Source organism: Corvus brachyrhynchos, unplaced genomic scaffold, assembly GCF_000691975.1.
Source record: "Corvus brachyrhynchos isolate BGI_N302 unplaced genomic scaffold, ASM69197v1 scaffold449, whole genome shotgun sequence".
Lineage (NCBI taxonomy): Eukaryota > Metazoa > Chordata > Aves > Passeriformes > Corvidae > Corvus > Corvus brachyrhynchos.
In genome coordinates, this window is record NW_008240049.1 from 904,212 (window position 1) to 922,780 (window position 18,569).

The 18,569-nt window shown below is 43.1% G+C and overlaps 1 long non-coding RNA gene across 2 annotated transcripts; it reads left to right on the plus strand.

The window, feature by feature from the left end:
* Positions 1-10,429: 10,429 nt before the first annotated feature.
* On the plus strand, positions 10,430-15,480 carry LOC108449180. 2 transcript variants are annotated; one of them, XR_001865318.1, is made up of 4 exons: positions 10,430-10,543; positions 14,530-14,594; positions 14,945-15,050; positions 15,194-15,480. It is a non-coding gene; the product is annotated as an uncharacterized LOC108449180 (long non-coding RNA). The 2 variants fall into 2 exon arrangements; XR_001865317.1 differs by lacking the exon at positions 10,430-10,543 and adding an exon at positions 11,097-11,447 and having other exon boundaries at positions 15,194-15,479.
* Positions 15,481-18,569: the final 3,089 nt, after the last annotated feature.

The window sequence follows — 18,569 nt, forward strand, 5'->3', positions numbered from 1 at the left end:
ATAAATAATTGCAGACAAATGGGAAAAAGGCCTCCAGTTCTATTCCTTTCACATTGCAGCAAAACAAGAGGCTTATGGGAAAGAACAGAAATTGTTAAAAGGTCTGTAGTAAACACTGAAGAGAAAATTGAGGTCTGATGAGACTGTTTGTACATTTACTCCATATGGTCACTTGAGACTGATTTGAGCACTGCAGACAGCAAGACATACAGATTTACAGCCAGGCTACTCTCTCTTGCCAGGTAAGTCCTTCAAATTGCTACATGGCTCCTCCTGACTCAACAGCAAGAAGCAGAGATTATGATGAGAGAAGAGAGCTACACAAATAATCAGAGGCATTATTCAGAGATCAGACATTTAGACCTTGAACTGAAGGCCCACGAAGCTCACCAGGAGATTTCTCGCTCTTTCCAGTGGGCTTTGCATCTGACACTAATCCAGTGAAGTTTAGGGTGGGATTTCCTCTCTCCAGACACACCCTTAACAGATCCCTTTTTAATTTCATCACAGAGGAGCAGATAAAAACCTGCTTTCAAACAGTTATGTTGATGATAGAGGGTTTAGAATGTGTGTCCTGAAATAATTTAAATATTGTCATCCCTCACTTTTATTTATCATCAGAGCATTTTTCCAGACTCCATATTAAAATTTGCAAAATGGAAGAGAGCAAGGAGGAAGGAAGGTCATCGAGCCATTGCCTCTATAACCCATCATCACTGCTGGTGGCCTCTCCTGGAAGGCCCCAGTGGAGCCAAGCCTCACCCAAGGGTCTTTCTGGCTCCCCCTGGCAGGAGCAAACAGAGAGAAATCGCTTCATCTGATCTTCATGGTCAGATGAGCCGCTTCAGATGAGCTTTATAACCTTCATCCTCAGGCAGGAGCAAGAAAAAGGGACTCTAAACCATCCTCTTGATAAAGAACAGTTTTCTCCTTGTTTTGTGCAGGTACAACCTGCTGTATCCCCCCTCTGCTCGCTGCACACCTGTTCACCCGTTTTCTCCTTGGCATGTTGTAATAACGCAACGCACATCAGAGCAGGGATATATCCTTCACCTTCTGGCTTGGTCCCACTGGAGGGACCTGGCATTTCCAGGTGATGCTATCTCAGCCTAGATCATTGAGTGAGGAATTTCAGCTCAGACACATGACAGAATATGACTAACGTGAGGCATAGAGTGAGCAGGCTCTGTCAACAAAACACCAACAGCCACATTCACAAACACACTGGTTTGTGTGTGTGTGTGTGTGTTTGTGTGTGTTTGCTTTTCAGAGAATACCTGCTGTGACTGCATGCTGCTATTTTTCGCACTTACTAGCCCAGAAGAGATGATTATAAGGCAAAACAAAAAAAAAAAAATTAAACTTTCCACAAGATGACAACATTTCAGTGCTTTGGCCAACGCTTCAAAGATGTTTTCCAGAGTTGGTGTTCCATGTACCCTCCAGCCCGACCTAACCCCCTGTGAAAGCCACCAAAATCTCATTCATTCATTTCCATGGACAAAATTTAGGCCCCATGTGTGTGAGTAATCAACATTAATCCCATCCTCTATGTGTTCACTTGCATGCTCAAAATGGGAGGTCAATCAGGTGAAAACGGCAGCAATGTCACACCTTCAGCCCAGCTCTAAAAGCAGGATCCAGTGGGCATGAATTAGGATAGGATGAAGGGATAGAAGCAATGGCTCTGCACCTTCAGGAAGGTGTGGCTCAGTGCTTGTGAGGCTGCCAGCAAGCTGAGCACTGCCACTACCCCCCAAAAGTGTCACACGGGGGTTATAACCGGCACTGCCACTTCCACAGAGGGTGTGACAACACTGGCAGCCAAGGGTGAATTAAACAGAGGGCCCCATTTGGAGACACTCAGCAAGGGATCGCTCAATGAGACTGAACCAGAGGGGAGCGTCAGGATCCAATAAACCACCAAGGAACACTGTAGAACAAATAGGGGACAAATCAGAACGCAAGAAAAGGCATTACCTCAAATGCACACGCTGCTTTATACCCATGAGGAATTTTACCCAGGTCAGTGCTATGGGATGACACCAACCATGGGATGACACCAACCATTGTGTCATTGGTACATTTGGGATAATGCTTCCCACTGCAGCTAAACCAGCTTGTCCAGGGAAAGTCTATCAATTTAATCCTGCCTAGGATCCAGCCAGAGCTGTCATTTCCCACCTGTGCTAAATAACTGCTCATGTATATTCATGAAGAGTGGTCTTATTACTAAGAATACACCTAATGTGTATTGCAGCATAACAGGAGACAACTTACAACAGGCCTATTAAAGGAAATCGCAGAGATCACAGAATTTACACATTCTGTTTAAAGGCAGCCACACTTACACTTGATTGCACAACTAGAGACAAGTTTGTTATGTTTGTAATCTTTCATGAACACTCATATTTACTAGCTTAAAATGCAAGATAAAAGCCAGACAATCTTTGGCAAAGGAATGGGGGACAATATCAAATGATAAGCTAGGCATATTTATAGGTGTAAACAGATCTAGAAAAGGAAGCATTTTAGATATAATAGGCACTCAATGATGTGGGGCAAACACTGAGACTTGAAAGCAAGAAATATCCAACAACTTGTAACATCAAAACCAGCAATCGCAGGTCTTAGCAGGCAAATGATGTATGAACAACAAATAAGTATGCATAAGAAAGGAAAAACCGCATTAAATACTTTGATCATTGCTACAGAATGAGTGTTTTACAACAAAACAATGCAAAATTGATTGTGTAATTATTCGTAAATGCTGATTATTTTGAGAGTAAGTATGGTTTCTCTAGCTCATACCAAGGATGCCATGCTGCATTTCAGCTGAACTTGTGATTTTGGAAAAGTGAGGCAAGGTATCAAGGAAGTATGCAGAAGGAATACTGAATTGTTAGCAGTGAATTTAGGTGACATAATACATCCAGAATTTAAAAACAAACAAAAAAACCCAAACAAACCAACAAAAAAACCCAACAACAACAATCAAACAAACAAAAAAAAAAACCCAGAAAAACCAACCAAGCAAACAAACAAACAAAAAATTGAAAGCCAAAGAAGCATCCTTGCATGTTTCCACATGAAGGCTGTGTTTAGGAGAAATGGCTTATGAACTCAAAAGTGAATTATATAAGGCAGTTATGTGGTTTTTGTTTAAAAAAAAGAAAGAGGAGACAAAGAGACATAATAAAAAAGGAACACAGACTGGAGCATGTTAACGTCAGCAGTAGAGACAGCCTGGGAAACTATTTTAAGAGATCAAGAGGAAAAATATTTAGAAAAGTATGAGCTGACTAAGAACAGGCGATGTGAATATCTAGAAATGGAGATCAAGTCTCCCCTGTTGGAATTCACTAGGAATGATGCCTCTCAGGTCCAACAGCATTGCACATTTGGAACAGCAGGAAGGTCTGCTGTCATCTCCACAGAAACTCCTACACACCCCTGGACCCCTTTATGGCTTTTTTGTGTCCCGCACAGAATGCACAATTTCAGAGCTCCTGCAGGAAAGAAATCATGCAGTGAAGAGCTTGATTCTGTGGCTAGAAAATCCCTTCTGAATTAAACCCAGAGAGCAAGAGGAATCTGCTTCAGAATGCCTTAATGCTCTCTGATGCACAGCCAAAGATCATTCTCCTCTTCATATTTCCAGCACATTTAGCCGTAGCCTGTTCAGTTCTGCATTTTTCACGTAAGTGGCCATTGTCAGTGCAGGAGGAGCTGTGATTATTCCTGTTCAGACTGGGGTGGCATGACTGCAGGAGAAGCATATCTAGTGCAGGGAGAAAGAGAGAGTATATGCTTCATTTGCTGGCCAGAAGACATCTGAGGAGCTGATAGCTAAGAAGCCCACCCTGTCCTTCTCAGATGAGAGTGAACCATTAAAATCAATGCAGCTCTGTTTATTTCAGCTCTGCCATGCCCAGTTAGGGAGAAAAGACATGGCAAGAGAGTGGCACAAATAGACAGGGACAGGGAGCATGCATTAGCTAACACCAGCTGGAGATCTCGTCTGCTGATAAATCAGGGTAATGCTGCCTGGGACATTTACAAGCTGAGGGTGCAAGACAATTTGGAGATCACTCCAAGATGTTATTTTCAATCACTTTCTTCTGCTGAAATAAATGGAAGTCAATATGATAGCACTGGAGCAGATTCCAGTGTCCACTGCCAGAAGCTATTAAAAAATTGTGAATAAAGCAACTCAGAAAAGTTTGACATTTTGTTGAGCAGGAGCCTGGCAGGGAGAAATATTTCTCTGCTCCACCACAGGAACAGTGAGAAGGAAATATCACCAAAGTCTAGATACTGCCACTCAGTAAATCCCATCTTCTTCTCACCTGTGGTCCTAATAGCAGCAATGGTCACATCAGAATAGGGAAGGTAGCATAGGAGGAATGGCAGGGGTGGGAAGCTGCCTCTTGGAGCCCATGCACAGAGAAACCAGACCCAGGATTCCACATGGCCTCTTGCTTTCTCCAGAATTTGTCATTTTAGGAGGAAGTGCAAGCTCGCACCCAGGAACTTCCACTCTTTCAAACACCCTGTAATGCTCAATAGATGCAGCATTGCTGCAGAAAACTTTAAGCCAGTCACTACTTTGTAACCCTCTACCCCATGTTCCTCTTATCTCCACTTTCCTCAGATGGTCAGTCCTGACCTTTTCACCACCCGATCCACTGACGGCCTTTCTTACATCCCTCAAAACAAATGCATCAAATTCCCAGCAGCTGGAATATGTTTGCATTTGACAGGAATGCTGCAGCCCACCCGAATCAAGCCAGAATGGTGCACCCTTCTTGGGGATGAAAAGGATTAGGGAACAGGGCCTTATGCTGGTGTGAGCCCCCTGTGTACAGAAAAAGCAGGGGGAGGAGAGATGATGTTCTTGTGGAGAACGAGGACAGGTGGGGTCTGTATACCCATGCTGCCATCTCAGATGCCTGTGGAGAAGAAACAATAAATACTAGATAAAGTGCTTTAAGGGTTAAGAACTTCAAGGGGATAGCCTGCACAGTCTCAAAGAAGAGATAATAAAGAGCCTGTAACACTAGATCCAGCCTCTATGTAAAGATAATCTACTCGATGGAGGCTTAATCCTAGCAAGGGCTCTATAAAGTCTGGGAAAAAAGGGGGTATAGAGTGAACCCTGAATAGTCTAATTGATCCCAAAAGTAGAGTTCCTTTTTATATGTAAATATCCCATCTCCCTTCAACCTCTTGATCATCCAGGGTCTTACCAAGGAGTTCCTGAAAAGACATCTGTTGTCAGGACGAAAAACCAACCCCTGGTTTAAAGCTCTTGTCTCTCACCTAAGGTTTCAAGCTGTGAGTTCTCTCATGTCACTTTAGTCTCAGAAGCTCATGGACATCCTCTGGTACATGTGATTGGGGCACAGCACAGACAAGAGGGTCTCTGGCCATCACTCTGTGGCCATGGCAGGCACAGTGGCTCCAGAGTCAAAGCTGAAGAGCACCAGAGAACCCATGGGATTACTTCAGGAAGTTTGTGAGTTTTGAGCACTTTCTTCTGCCTGAAGAGAGAGAAGTCTGTGGCAGAAGCTATTTTAAATGAAGGTATCATACCTTTGCTTTGGCAGAAGCCATCTCTGTAGCACAAGCAAGAAGAATTACCTGAGATCCAAGCAGACAGGCTTCTTGGGTGCTGGAAACGAGCATAATTCTTCTTCCTGTCCTCACAGCTTTGGTGTTTTGGTGAGTGCAAGAAGAAGCACAAAAGGCTGCTGGTGGAGGAGGGTAAAACACTAAGCCCATGAGAACTTCCTCTTGGACACTCCTGCTCCAAGGAGTGATGAACCACCAGGGTCACCCTGTCTCCAAACACCACCACCATCACCAGAGAAGCAGCAAGGTCACAGTTAATGGTGATGGTGATGCCTCCCCAGCCTGTGTCCCCTGGTTAAGAAATATGGGCAGATGGGTCACAGGATGTGCAGGCAGCCACAAAGCACCTGGAATTTTCTGCTTCAGCTGCCTCTTGGCACAGAGAGGGGAGGGGATGCCGTTCCCTGCCTAATGCTAATCTCACAGACGCTGATGGGAATGGGTTAGGGATTCTCTGGTCCCCCCAAGTAAGCTCCCCTTCTCGGAGACTTCTGCCTTGGACTTGCTGATAGCCACAAAGCCCTGCTCCTCCTGAGGAGAGAGGAAGTGTGAAGACAACTCTTCATCTTCCGGGTGCCAGGAAGGGCAGTTGGAAAGGAACGGGATGAGAAGCGTTCCTCGCCACAGGGGAAGTGTTTCAGTGGTTTCCTCTCTTCCTTTTTGCTTCTGCTCACTTGTCAGCTGGTTTTGCTTTCTATGTTATGCTGTAGGAAGGGGTGAGTTTGGGGAAATTAGAAGTTCCAGAGGACTATCTGGAAGCCAGAGTAAGAGCCAGTCCCCTTCTGCACTCACTGTCTGCATAGCAGAAGGCAACAGAAATCAGCAGACTTAAATACACCACAGTCTGATCTAAAGCTCACTGAAGATCACTGACATTAATTAGACTTCTGCCTTGCTTCCTTCCAACAGCTAAGATGCCAAAGCAGAGGAAAACTGTCCAGAAATAGATGACTTTACCCATTCTATGGAAGCAGAAAAACAGCAAAAGCAGCAGATATGACTGACCAAATGGTCTCTGCTTATTCTGCAGAGGTCTCGCAACATATCCCTCTTACTTGCATTCTAGATGTATGTGTTTTTCTACAAATTGCATTGTTATCATGTATTTTCTTGTCTGAAAAATTTCCTTCAGTCAGACGAAAATAAAATCAATGCCCTAGCTGATGCTTGGAATGATGTGGCCCCAACACACAAACACACACATCTGTTGTCAGAACTCTTCTGCCTTTCTTTTCCCTTCTTTTAATACAAGTCTGGAATCCACTGAGTGTTCTTCAAGTCTAAGCTCCAAACATTTCAAACAGCACAAAAGGTATGACAAGATGAAAGAAAATGTCCACACACAGACAGCTAGACAACTAGTTAGCAGCTGTCTGCTTTTCTTCAGGGTTTTTTTTGGTATGTGTGTTTTTTGTTGGGTTTGGGTTTTTGCTGGTTTTTTTTTCCCCTGCAGGGGGAAAAAAAACAAAAAACCCAAATTTACTTTTCAATCTTGAAGGAACTGACTGCAGATTCTTTTGTTCTGGCAAGAATCCAACCCTGTTTAGCACTAGAAGTGGGGGAGGAGGTGAACTCCTTATGATGCCATGTGTAACCTTGAACCTGAGAAATGTCTAACACAGTATGTGTACAGTTGCAGCAGTTTAAATGGCATTGTTCACTTTCAACTTTTGTATTGTACTGATCGCAACTTAATGAGGTTTTGGTGTTCTATCAAGTCAGGGTATTTATGCAGAAAAAGGAACCAAAAAGAGCGGGTTTTGATTAAAAATGTGTATGGGCTTTTGGGACCTGGTTTAAATATTTCAACTCTTGAGCAAGCATGGAGCCTGCAGTTGAAGTTATTTATCTTCTCCCCAGACAAATCTGGCTGGGGGGAGGGGTGGCAGTACTCAAATGCTTGATTTTAATTACTGTTGTTGTTTGCAAGTATTTTTCTTCTGGCATTTCTGTTCTCCTTCTCCCCCTAAACAGATGATCAGCAGACAACATGGACTCCTGTCTAACTTGCAGATTTAATTTGGAAACCTGAGCATCCAATGCAAATATGAAACACAAGCTGCAGTTGGATTCTCCTCCAAATCCTTGCCGCTCGCTCAGAGAATTCACTCGCTCCCTTTGTGAGGCTTAGTGTGAGGCTGAAAAACTTTCCCTTCTCACCTCCTTCTGGGTCTCTTTGTGTGTCCATAAATGAATGCGTGTGTGTGTGTGTGTGTGCATGCACAGGAGCCAGCATGCCAGACAGCATTCCGCAGCAGAAGGTAATTTCTCCTTCCTCCCTTTATTTGCACGTTTAGCATGAGCTGCATTCCTCCAGTACCTGCTGAAAGAGTGAAGTGATGTTGTCAAAGGCTGGGCTGCAGGAGATGTGTGGATGAAACCTCCCTTGTCTGGATAGATCATACATAACCAGACACAGCAGAGTTTCCATCCCACTGAAATAAATTTGTATGGCAACACTTAACTGCAGCCCTTTCCATTGACAGCTTCCAAGCCATTTTGCTTTTTTTCCCCTTTCCCACCCAGCCTCTTCCCTGCACTTTCAGATCATAAGTTCTTCAAGACAGAGCATTTATTACTGTGTTTTTACACCACCTGCTACATTGGTTTTAGTAGAATGGTGATCTCAATTAGCATTTCGACCAGCTCTCATACAAATAACAGATGAACACATCAGGCTAACCTGGGTGGCTGACAGAGGAGTTCCAGACTTCTCCAAATGAAACTTGGAGCAGTGCTGGCCAGAGAGGCCACATGGTTTTGCATCTCACGTGAACATGGGACATATTCTCCTAAGCACAGACAAACCTGAATCCTAAGCTAGGGCTGCAGGTGGTAGTGTGGGTTTGCAACACACACCTTGACCCATCCCAGATGAGCAAGTTGCCATACCTAGCAGGGAGACCACCTGAAATTTAAATGATAGATTTTCTCATCTGGCTAGAGATCTTGTGTTCAATTGTTTCACCCCAACTCAGCCCAAAAGCTGTTGGGATTTTACTCCAATAGCCCTGTATAAATCTAATCAGTCTTAACAACTAGGGACATCTCTCTCCGGAGGAAGAGTAATGATCAGGTTCAGGTTGTGGTTGTTACTACAAGATTGAACCGTGGAAAAAACTCAAAAAGGCAACTCCTTAAGAGTGGTAAACCCTTGCAGTCAGGCCGAAGGGAACTGCCACCTCATGCCTTGCTGGAAACACCAAAACCTCAAGCTCCTTGAGTGAGTGAGGATTGTCTAAAATAGAGAAAGGCAGAAAAACACACACAACTTTCATTAGGCAGGGGCTCCATTTGTGCTTGCCAAGGCACCCCTGCAAATATTCACCTGCTTGAAGGTGAATATCTCACCTACTCCCAGGTGAAGCCCTGAGGGTGTGAACAAGACACACCAACAGCAGCTGAAGGCCCTTTTTCTGCTGCTTATTGCAGTTCTTGAGCTAGGGTTGGTAGAGACAAGGAGGTCATTGTATTTACAAAGGAACGCATGAGCTCAAGGCAAAGCCTGTTACAGAAGTGGGGCTCACGAGCATAGATGGGGCTATAGGTGAGTTCAAAACAAAAAAACAGGCTTAGTCCCTGGCCTTTTCACCAGTGTAAGGAAGCACAGCCTCATGGGACATTACTCCAGCATCTTCCTAGCACTGCTTAAGCTGAAGTGATTGCATCAGCCATGGAGGACTGGGGAATCGGGCCTTGAGCTAGCACGAGGTTAAAAGGACTGTGCAAACAAAAACTCGCTTTCAGCACAAAGGACATCACAGTTCAAGGCCAGAAGCTTCTCTCTGTTGTTCTGGAACTAATTTCAAACACGAATCAGAAGTCTAACATGGAGAGGTTACTGTCAATAACCCCTTCCTGAGAGTGCCTTGTTTAATGAGATGTTTAACAGGGTGATATGAGAATGAATTCATAAGCAAGTGAGGGAAAAGGTCCATTGCTTTCTTTTCCTCAGCAAGGAAGGAACAAAGGAAAAAAAGGGGACCGAACAGATACCAAAGGAGAAGAATAGAGAAAATGGACAACAAGTGAAAGAGAAATAAATTATGTGAACGTGCACACAATAACAAAACACTTTACCCAAAATCGGCGGCTCGCCACAAGGAAGATGAACATGCTAATAATGAAAACCCTTGGTAAATTCTTGCAGGCAAGGGGGAAGGATTTAGGACCCCAGCCCTGGGGGAGCTCAGTGTGTAACTGCAAACCTTGGTAAGTCACTTTCTCCACGGCAGTCCAGCCAGCCAGCAGACCTCAGCAGAGAGGATTGGGATAACCATTGTAAATCACCCTGTAAAGCAGGATCATCTGTACCATTTTTAAGCCCACAGAGCAGAGCAAAATCTCAGCAATTTCAAGCCACCAAAACATTTCTTCACAGTAGTCCCTTTTCAATCCTGTCATCATCAACACATGTTAAACGAGACGGTTCAAAATCTCAGGCCTGGGTCTTGTACAGATGTTTGCTATCTGTTTCCTGTCAAGGCTCCCACTGATACCAAGGAACGAGGAGCTCAAATACCTCTGTGGAGCTGAGCCTTGGAGTGCAAGACAAATACGTGGGAAGGATAAAGGCACAGAGAGAGCTGTTTCACAGCCTCCAGGCGACTCTAAATTAGATGAGGGCACTGCTCCAACTCCGAGCCAGCCCTTTGGAGATGCTTCAGCAGCCCACATCTGTGCTACAGAGCTTCACTGAAGACATTCACAGTGAGCTCCCAAGGAAAGACCCAGTGTTCATGCAAAACACAAGTTGCCTCAGAGTGTCAGGACACAGGGTCTGAAATTTTCCCAATTTTTTTTTCCTGCAGGGGGTCTGTTCACAGAGCCAGTACAAAGAAGCCTTCTAGGCATGGAAAGCTCACTGCTTTGTGTAGGCACGAAGGAAGGAGGAAACAGGACACTTCAGGTATTTATTTTAAAAGTCTATCATGCATTTGGATGGCTGATGGTGCCAAAACTAATCATGCTAGTGGAAGAGGTACAGAAGCAGAACAAGCAAAGTACGGAGAGCAAGTAAAAGGGAAGGGGCTTGGATTGACAAGCAGAAAAGGTAACTCTACAGATCAGAGAGTTTTCAATGCGTTGCACATGCTGCAACCTTTTAAACAGCATATTATGGCTCCTGAAACATTTTAAACAGTATAACATGGTTCAAAGGTTTAAAAATATGGCATGGCATCTCCAGTGTATAACTCTGCCGGAGCCAGATAGTGCATGCTGCCCTCTCAAATTGAGAGGAAGAGAATTAAATATAAAGAGGAAACAAAATGCTCATTTTAATCACCCATTCCCCTTTGAGGATCTTTTTCTATTCCCTTTGTAGTGTAATGCAGAGTAACAGGCAATTGCCATATCCCCAGATGATAGTTAGACTGCCCAGGATCCCAGTGTTATAAACTCCCTATTTTCTCCAGCCTCTTTCACAGATGCATCTTCCTATACGGTGACAATTGCATCAGTGCATTACCTTTGGATAGAAAAGCCTGCAAAGTGAAATCACTGGTAGCCAAAGGCAACATAATCAGCTGTTCTCATTACTTACAGAATATATGGGGTTTGTGTGTGGAGAAATTACAGAGGTGGAAAGGGCTGACTAATGAAAGTGCAGGAGAGATGTGCACACGAGGCATTTGCCTCAGGATGAGGAAGTATGGCATTACCTGAATCACACTGCACTCAGAAATCATCCCTCCCTGCTATTTGGTGTCCTTCAAGAAATGAATCCCACCCACAAGGCACTTAATGGACTCTTGCAAGGGGCTTCATTAACTGAGGTTTCAAGACATCTAAAATACTTTGTGCAGGCCCAGGTAAGTGAAGGGATTAAATTATACTTTACTTCGCTAAGCTATCTTTTACCCAAGTATGTTCCCAAGTAAACTGTCTTTTACCCAAGCCATCTTTTTACCCAGGTAGAAATTGCAATGGGTGCAAACTGCAAACTGCACTGCTTTGGGAGGAAGGGGAAAAAAAAAGAGGTAATCACGACAAATTATACTTTTTCAAGTTATCATCATCTTGCTCTGTCTCTGTCAAATTGTTCCTCCAACACAGCAGTCTGTGAAGCCACCTGATTCCTCTGCTTGCCTTTTATTTTTTTCTTCCTCTCTCTGTACTATTTATACCTCTTGGATAAAATGTGCACTTTTGCATATCTCAGCCATTTCAAGGGCTGAGATGATGAACTGCTCTGTTTAGACCTTTCCATCACAGTGTCACTAGTGGTCATGTCCCTGATTATCTCTAAGGACAATGCATTCAATAATAGATTCAATCCAAATCTGTCTATAATTATGATCAAGGATGATATACTAAGTTATATATGTGTAGGAATGGTTCATTTTTCAAGCCCACATGTTGTTTTCCAAATTCTTTGTAGCTGCAACATAACCTTGGTCTGCAACTTCACCAAACGGTGAATGTGACTTTTCACTAAACTGATTTCACCTCTCTTTAAAAAAAAATAAAGAACAACAACAACAAAAAAAAAAAGAATAAACCATCCTTACACAAACACACTTCACACACTAACTTTTTTTCTACTTTTGCCATTTTGGCGGTGTTGGTTTTCTCTTGGGCTTTAGACAAAACAAATTCAGTTCCCTGTAAAGCTCACTCAGTGTCTGGTGTGGGCTTTTGGGTGGTGAAAGGAAAAGAGAAGTCTGCTCTGAAAAGAAAACCCTGCTCTGTTGTCTCGGTCTGTGCTCAGGATTACTTCAGTGCATTTAGGAAAGCAGGTAGAGCTCTGCTATTTCTTGCTTGGACCTTTAAAATTTCTCCTCTGCTCCTTGCCTCTGCTGGGAGCAATTTCACTGCAATTACTGAAACGAAGCCCCTGAATTCCACTCTGTAGCTATTCACATGACCCTCAGTGTTTTGGGCTTGATTTTTCTCCAGTTTTCTCCACAACAGGAAGAGTGGTGAGGAAATTTTCCTCAGTCAGTGGCTTTAGGTTTCTATTAAAAACTTTTGCTACTTGTAACACTTCTCAAAACCTTTAAAAAACAAACCTAGCATTGGAATTATTCAATCAAATGGTATTAAAAGCACAGATTATGCTTTAGAAACCACTTACAAAGAAGGTTTTTACAGATCAGTGAGGACGCTAGTGAGGAGGGGCCCCTGATATGAATGGAAACGTTTGTTTCAATCCTCATTTATCTTAAGGCCCGGGTGCTTTCTGGACAGTGAAACATTCTTCTCCTCCCTGCACTTGGAAAAGTGAGGATCAAGTTGCGAGAGAGTGCCCTTGAATGCTCAAGTAAGGAATTTGCTAAGTGGCCTCCTCAGCCAACACAGCTCCCATGTTAACGGTTGCTTCTTAATTCCCTCTGCCCTGGGCTGCAGGATTACCCATCCTTTCTTATCACAAGCATCACCGCCAACCCCAAGGTTGCCTCCACCCACAAAACCATGACCACTTCTCACATTAAAAATGTTTGCCATTTCTTGACCACCCTGAAATTTTAACCAAGCCTTGATAAGGATGTAAATAAAAGCCCACACAGTTTTGTAAAGGTCCCAGTGTTCTTAATTTTTCCAGGGCTGCTCAGGGATCTCTGTAACTGCATGTGTGCATGGGGCTGCTCCAGCCTGCCCGGATTCCACACACCCCTGCAATATAAACATTAATTAAACAGAATACTGAGTTACTAATTGTCACTGGGACCACCAGTCATATTGATCTGGAATCCACCTCTATCTAAGGAAAGCACAAGAAAACGTTGGAATGTTTTGGTCTTACAAAGAAGCATTAGATGGGTTAAATATACTTCAGCCTCATTAACATATTCAGTGCAAATGTCCCACTAAATCCCTTCCAAAATCAGCAGTGAAGCTCTTTGACAGAAGCAGAGCCCAGTCCTTGGGGAGGCAGTGGCCTCCACAACTGTGTCAGAAACCAGATTTGCAGCCCTGTTCTCAAACCCAACTTCTGTTGATGGTTGTGGAATTTTGGCCAGAGCAAAGATCACAGCATCACAGCAAGTCCTGCAACTTGCACAGCTAGCTTGAAGCTTTTCTTCTTCCTGCCATCCAAAGCTTCTTGGGATTAGTCAGGACTGATATTGATGTATGAACATCTTAAAAGGACGGTACATAGCTTCCAGGCTGAAGACTAAACATTGCTGCGTAAAACAGAATTTGGCAGTGATTCTATAGGATGAACCTAATCAGAGCAGACAGATTACAATACATGGTAAAGGCATGGAGTTGAAAAGAAAAAAGGACTTGCTCTGCAGTATTGCATAATACATTCTGGAGAAACTAGAAAACCTTTCAGAGCAGCTGGGACAGAGGGAAATGAACCATTTGTTCCCAAGTGAAATAAACAAAAGAAGGAAATGCTCCAAACTGTCTCCAAACTAGGAAAGGAATGGTGGTGAGAAAAGTGACCAGGGCCTGAACCAAGCTTTTCACATTGTCCAGTTCCTGACAGTAGCTGTGTTTCAAGTGCACAGGCACATATCTCTTCATCCCCTGGTCAGTCCTGGTGAGCCACAGACATCTGCAAGGGAATGCAGCCTTTGGCAGACATCACTAGATGCCTGCAGTGTAGCCAACACAGCTGCTCTGTTTTTGAGTCCTGGTACATCATCTGATGAAGGAAAAAAATCAAAGCAACCCCTTCTTGTTCCAAATCACCTGCATTGCTCTGGATGTGACCAAGAAAACATTCCAGACACCTGAGATGAGTTTGGCAGAGCAAGGTAATTTTCAGTACAAAAACCCACACAACAAAGTTCAGACAGAGTGGAAAGACCTGCAACTCAGAAGAAGGACAGAACTCTGTATGGCACTCATTGTGAAACATTCAACACAGTCAGTCATCTCTTCCTTGCTTATGTTTTTTGTCACTAAAACGTCACTGTTGGATTTTTTCTTTTTTTGTAGATGACAACAAACTCCACCAAGACAGAGAGCGCAAAACTGACTCCTGGTATCTGCTTGACAAGACTGTGAGTTCTTCACATCATCCCTCTCCTTTTAAGACTTGAAGTTAGGGACCACTCAGACATTTTAATTCATGTAAGAAAATTGCTAACTTGAACCTGAGAATCTGAAAGAAAGCGAAGCAACTATCTTGTTTAGGCTTGTTGCCTTTATAGAGCATCGCTCAATATTTTATATTTCTGACTTAAAGCCAGTACTCCTTTGCCTTTTAAAACAGAACCAAAACAAGGTTCTTGTTTATGTAATAGCACTGTGAGTCAGTCTGCAGCTCTAATCATGTCGCCTTTCTGGGGAAATCTTACTGAAAACTTAGGAGATAAATTGTCCATTCTTTTATGCAGCCTTGTATTCACAGCCAGTGAATTGCGGCAGATGGACAATTGTGGCAATTGACCCATGTATCCTGATTCTCATCTATTCAGTCCCCTTCTCAGTGCAGACTGGAAAACTCAGTTCTCAAGGTGAGCAGCTAAACCACTGGGCATGCCCTGAAGGGCATGTCTGGAGCACTTGGGAGTGACTGCATGCAGTAACACCACCTAATCTCTCTTGGAAATGATCTCAACTCAATTAGACCTTTCTCTTGCCCACTTCTGATCAGCAGGCTGCTCCAGAACATCCTTCAAGTACTTAAGCATCTTCACCCTAATTTCCAGAGGAAAAAGAAAATCTCTACAGTGAGAATGTAACAATTCCTTCCGGTCTTGGTTCCGTTCCTTATTAAAAAATTGTGTCTCCCAACTATCCCACTCACCCTGCTGTACTTATAATTCAGCAGTCATGTTCCCTCTTTTGTGTCATCCCACTAGAATGAGCAGATTTAGCTTCTTAAGTTTCTGGATTTAAAATAAACTGCATGTCCAGAGCCGTCCGCATGTGTCTATAGGTGTGTTCTCACTACTTACTGGTTCTGCAAGACTAAACTGCTGGGAGTGTATCTTCTCATGAGTTCTAAAGCACACATGAGGACTCTCTTTAGCCCGTGGTTATTCTGCAACAGTTTACTGAACTGGGAATTGCACTTCACCTGTGCTTGTGCCAAGGCGAAGGAAGAAGGTAAACACGTTTCAGTGGCTGGGAAAATCAGATCCCTCTTGACCTTGCTTTTTCACTCTGAAAGCAAGGACTGTTCTGCTTGCCTAAATTCCCATATTTTTCCTCCTTTCACAAGGAAATAGTGTGGCTCAGGCAGTTGAGAGAGGCATTTGGAGGAGGAACAATCAGAAGAGGGTTTCATGTTGCAGCGGCTTCCTGAGTGAGAGAAGACAGGCATGGGAAATAATAACTCTGCTCCAATGTCAGGGCTGAGGAGATTTCTATTTCCAATTTAAATGTAATTTTAAGAGCTCTTTGTAGCAGCGAGAGTTCACTTCAAGAACCTGGAGACTTAGTACACAAATTGTGTAGTCCACAGAAAGGTTCCCATCAATTTCAGGGTGACGTGCCTTATGAATGTGTGCTCTTATGCTGCAATCAGGAATGAGGGAGCACTTTAAAAATGCTGGTGCTGTGCAATATTTATGGGGTTTTTTTTTGCTTCCTGCATCATTCAGTTCTTGCACTCTTCAGGCAATTTCAAGAACTGCTCACCTGTAGATTGTGATGCTTGGTTTTCTTCAGGGACACCAAAAGAGAGAGATCTTAGGAACATGGTAAGAAGGTAAAATCTGTATTGTGTGTGACAGTTTTAGGTTGATTCCAAATAAATAAAGAAAAATTTAATGGTTGAACACTAAAATAACAGACTGTCCACAAATACAACGCAATGTGATTTGACATACTGTAATTCCTGTAGCCTTCAAAAGGTAAATATGTGCTCATCATACTTCCCCACACAATGTTTAGAAATCCTCACTGGTGTTTTTCACAGTGATTAATTATGTTGAATTATCAGATGGACTAAAAAGGAAAGGATTTTTATTCTGGAAGGACAACCCACTGCCCAAAAAGAAGGAGAAAATTAAACACTGTGCAGGCTTTTCAACTTTGAATATCAACAAAGTTCTTCTAAATAAATTCAGCAGTAGAAAAGAAAGACAGACAGTTCTGAGAAAATGCTCACTCTAATGTGTGCTTGAAAGGTATCCAGTCTGGAAAGTGGAGAACCCTCCAGACCTGGGGGGGGGCAAATTTTCAACTCAAGTCATGTCCTAGTTTTGCCCATATACAGCAACATTCACTTGATTTCCATAAAATGTCAAGTAGCTGAAGAAACATTCACAGCACATCCTTCCAAACTGCTTAAAGCAGGATTTCTGAAATCTAGTAGATATGAAATCTAAAAGTAGATACGGTGTTCCTCCACTCTATCAATCCTCTGGGCTGCAACCAGCAAATATTAAGAAAACATGTACAAATAGGAAATGCCATCTTTGTTTTCACTCTTGGCATCAGAGCAGCAAAATCCAGATATGTGGAAGCAGAGTGTGAGGCTGTGCTTCGATGTCTCTCCAGCTGTATGAAAACCCTGGTTTGCTCAAAGAGCCACCCAAGGGGATAACTCACTTTCTTCTTCAAACATTTTTCTGTGTTTTTATTACTAAAGGGGAAGTGCTGCAGGACTTATTTAGGGAGTGATAGTGGATGACAGATTAAATATGAGCTCACAGTGAGAGACTGTAGCACAAAGAGGCAAATACCATACTGGGATGTGGAGCAGAATTACTTGCTAGACTACAGAGGTAATAATTCCTCCATACATAGCCCTGGTGAGGCCCCTCTTGGAAAACTGTGATCAGTTTTGGGCAACTCAATATAAAAAGGAAGTCAATAAAATAGAGTGACTACAATGAACAGTGATAAAGATAAGAGGGCTGGAAGGTATGATGTATGAGCAAGGGAACCCAACTTACTGAACACAGCTGAAAGTTGGAGGAAAGGAAAGGGCAAGGGGAGTAGGGACATGACAATGCCAAAGTATTCATAGGTGGGTGAAAAACCTGACTGTGTCTGTAGATGTATTTCAGAGATAGTGAGCAAAAAATGTCATTTCTCATGGAGAATTTTAAAATAGGTTTTAACAATTCCCTTGCTCCTCCTCATCTTATAGATATATATAAAAGGAACATTTTGGACAGAAAAAAAAGACTTTATTTCACAGAAAAAAAAAGAAAACATACCAGAGTGCACACCTCCAAGTACACACACACATTCTCACACACTCACATACCAAAACCTGCATGGAGCATTACCAGCCAGCCCTAATCAAAGGCTGATGTTCAAACTTCATTCTGTTCTTAAAGATTAGATTTTCCTGGGTAACTTTATCACACTCTCATGAGCCCACTGCTCATATAACCACTTTCCTCTCAGCAGCCTGGTGTCTGTCATCACAAAAGGGCAGCACCATGCTTGAGAAGGCTTCTTCCTGGACAGGCTGGATGACGTCCATCTGGACTGGTGGTCAGCAAGAGCAGCTGGCACTGCTCTGAAATAAGGAGAGCTCTTAGATTTCAACCTGCTGAAGTCCAGACCTGCTTGGGTATCTCCAAGCACTCAGACTAACGTAATTAATAACAAGGTGGCTGAGCCAGGCTGGGGGTGGAGGTAGCAACTGGAGCTGGAGTACAGGAAAACTGTCAAAGTCAGCACTGAATAATTCAGACAAAGCCAGTTTGGAGCTGGGCAGTACAGAAAAATACTCTTTTGCAGTGTTCATTCCCACTCATAGCTTTGCATTGGCTCAGCTGCACACCTGCAATTAATACATGGAGCTGTCTTCTGGAGATAGTCTGTTTTATGATGTTGTTTGCATAATCCTTCCACCAGCTTGCCTGTTTCCTGGCAGTTTGTGACTTTTCTTCAACGTCCTAAAAAACTTTTCTAAGACAAAAGAAAAAAAAGACACTAGAACCAAATGAATTTTTTAACCAATTTCTTCCTTTCTCTCTCCCTCCATTACTTTTTCCAGGACAGCTAAAACAGAGCTGGAGCCTCCCACTTTGACTCAACAATATCTTTCTCCTTCCAACTATTCTTCT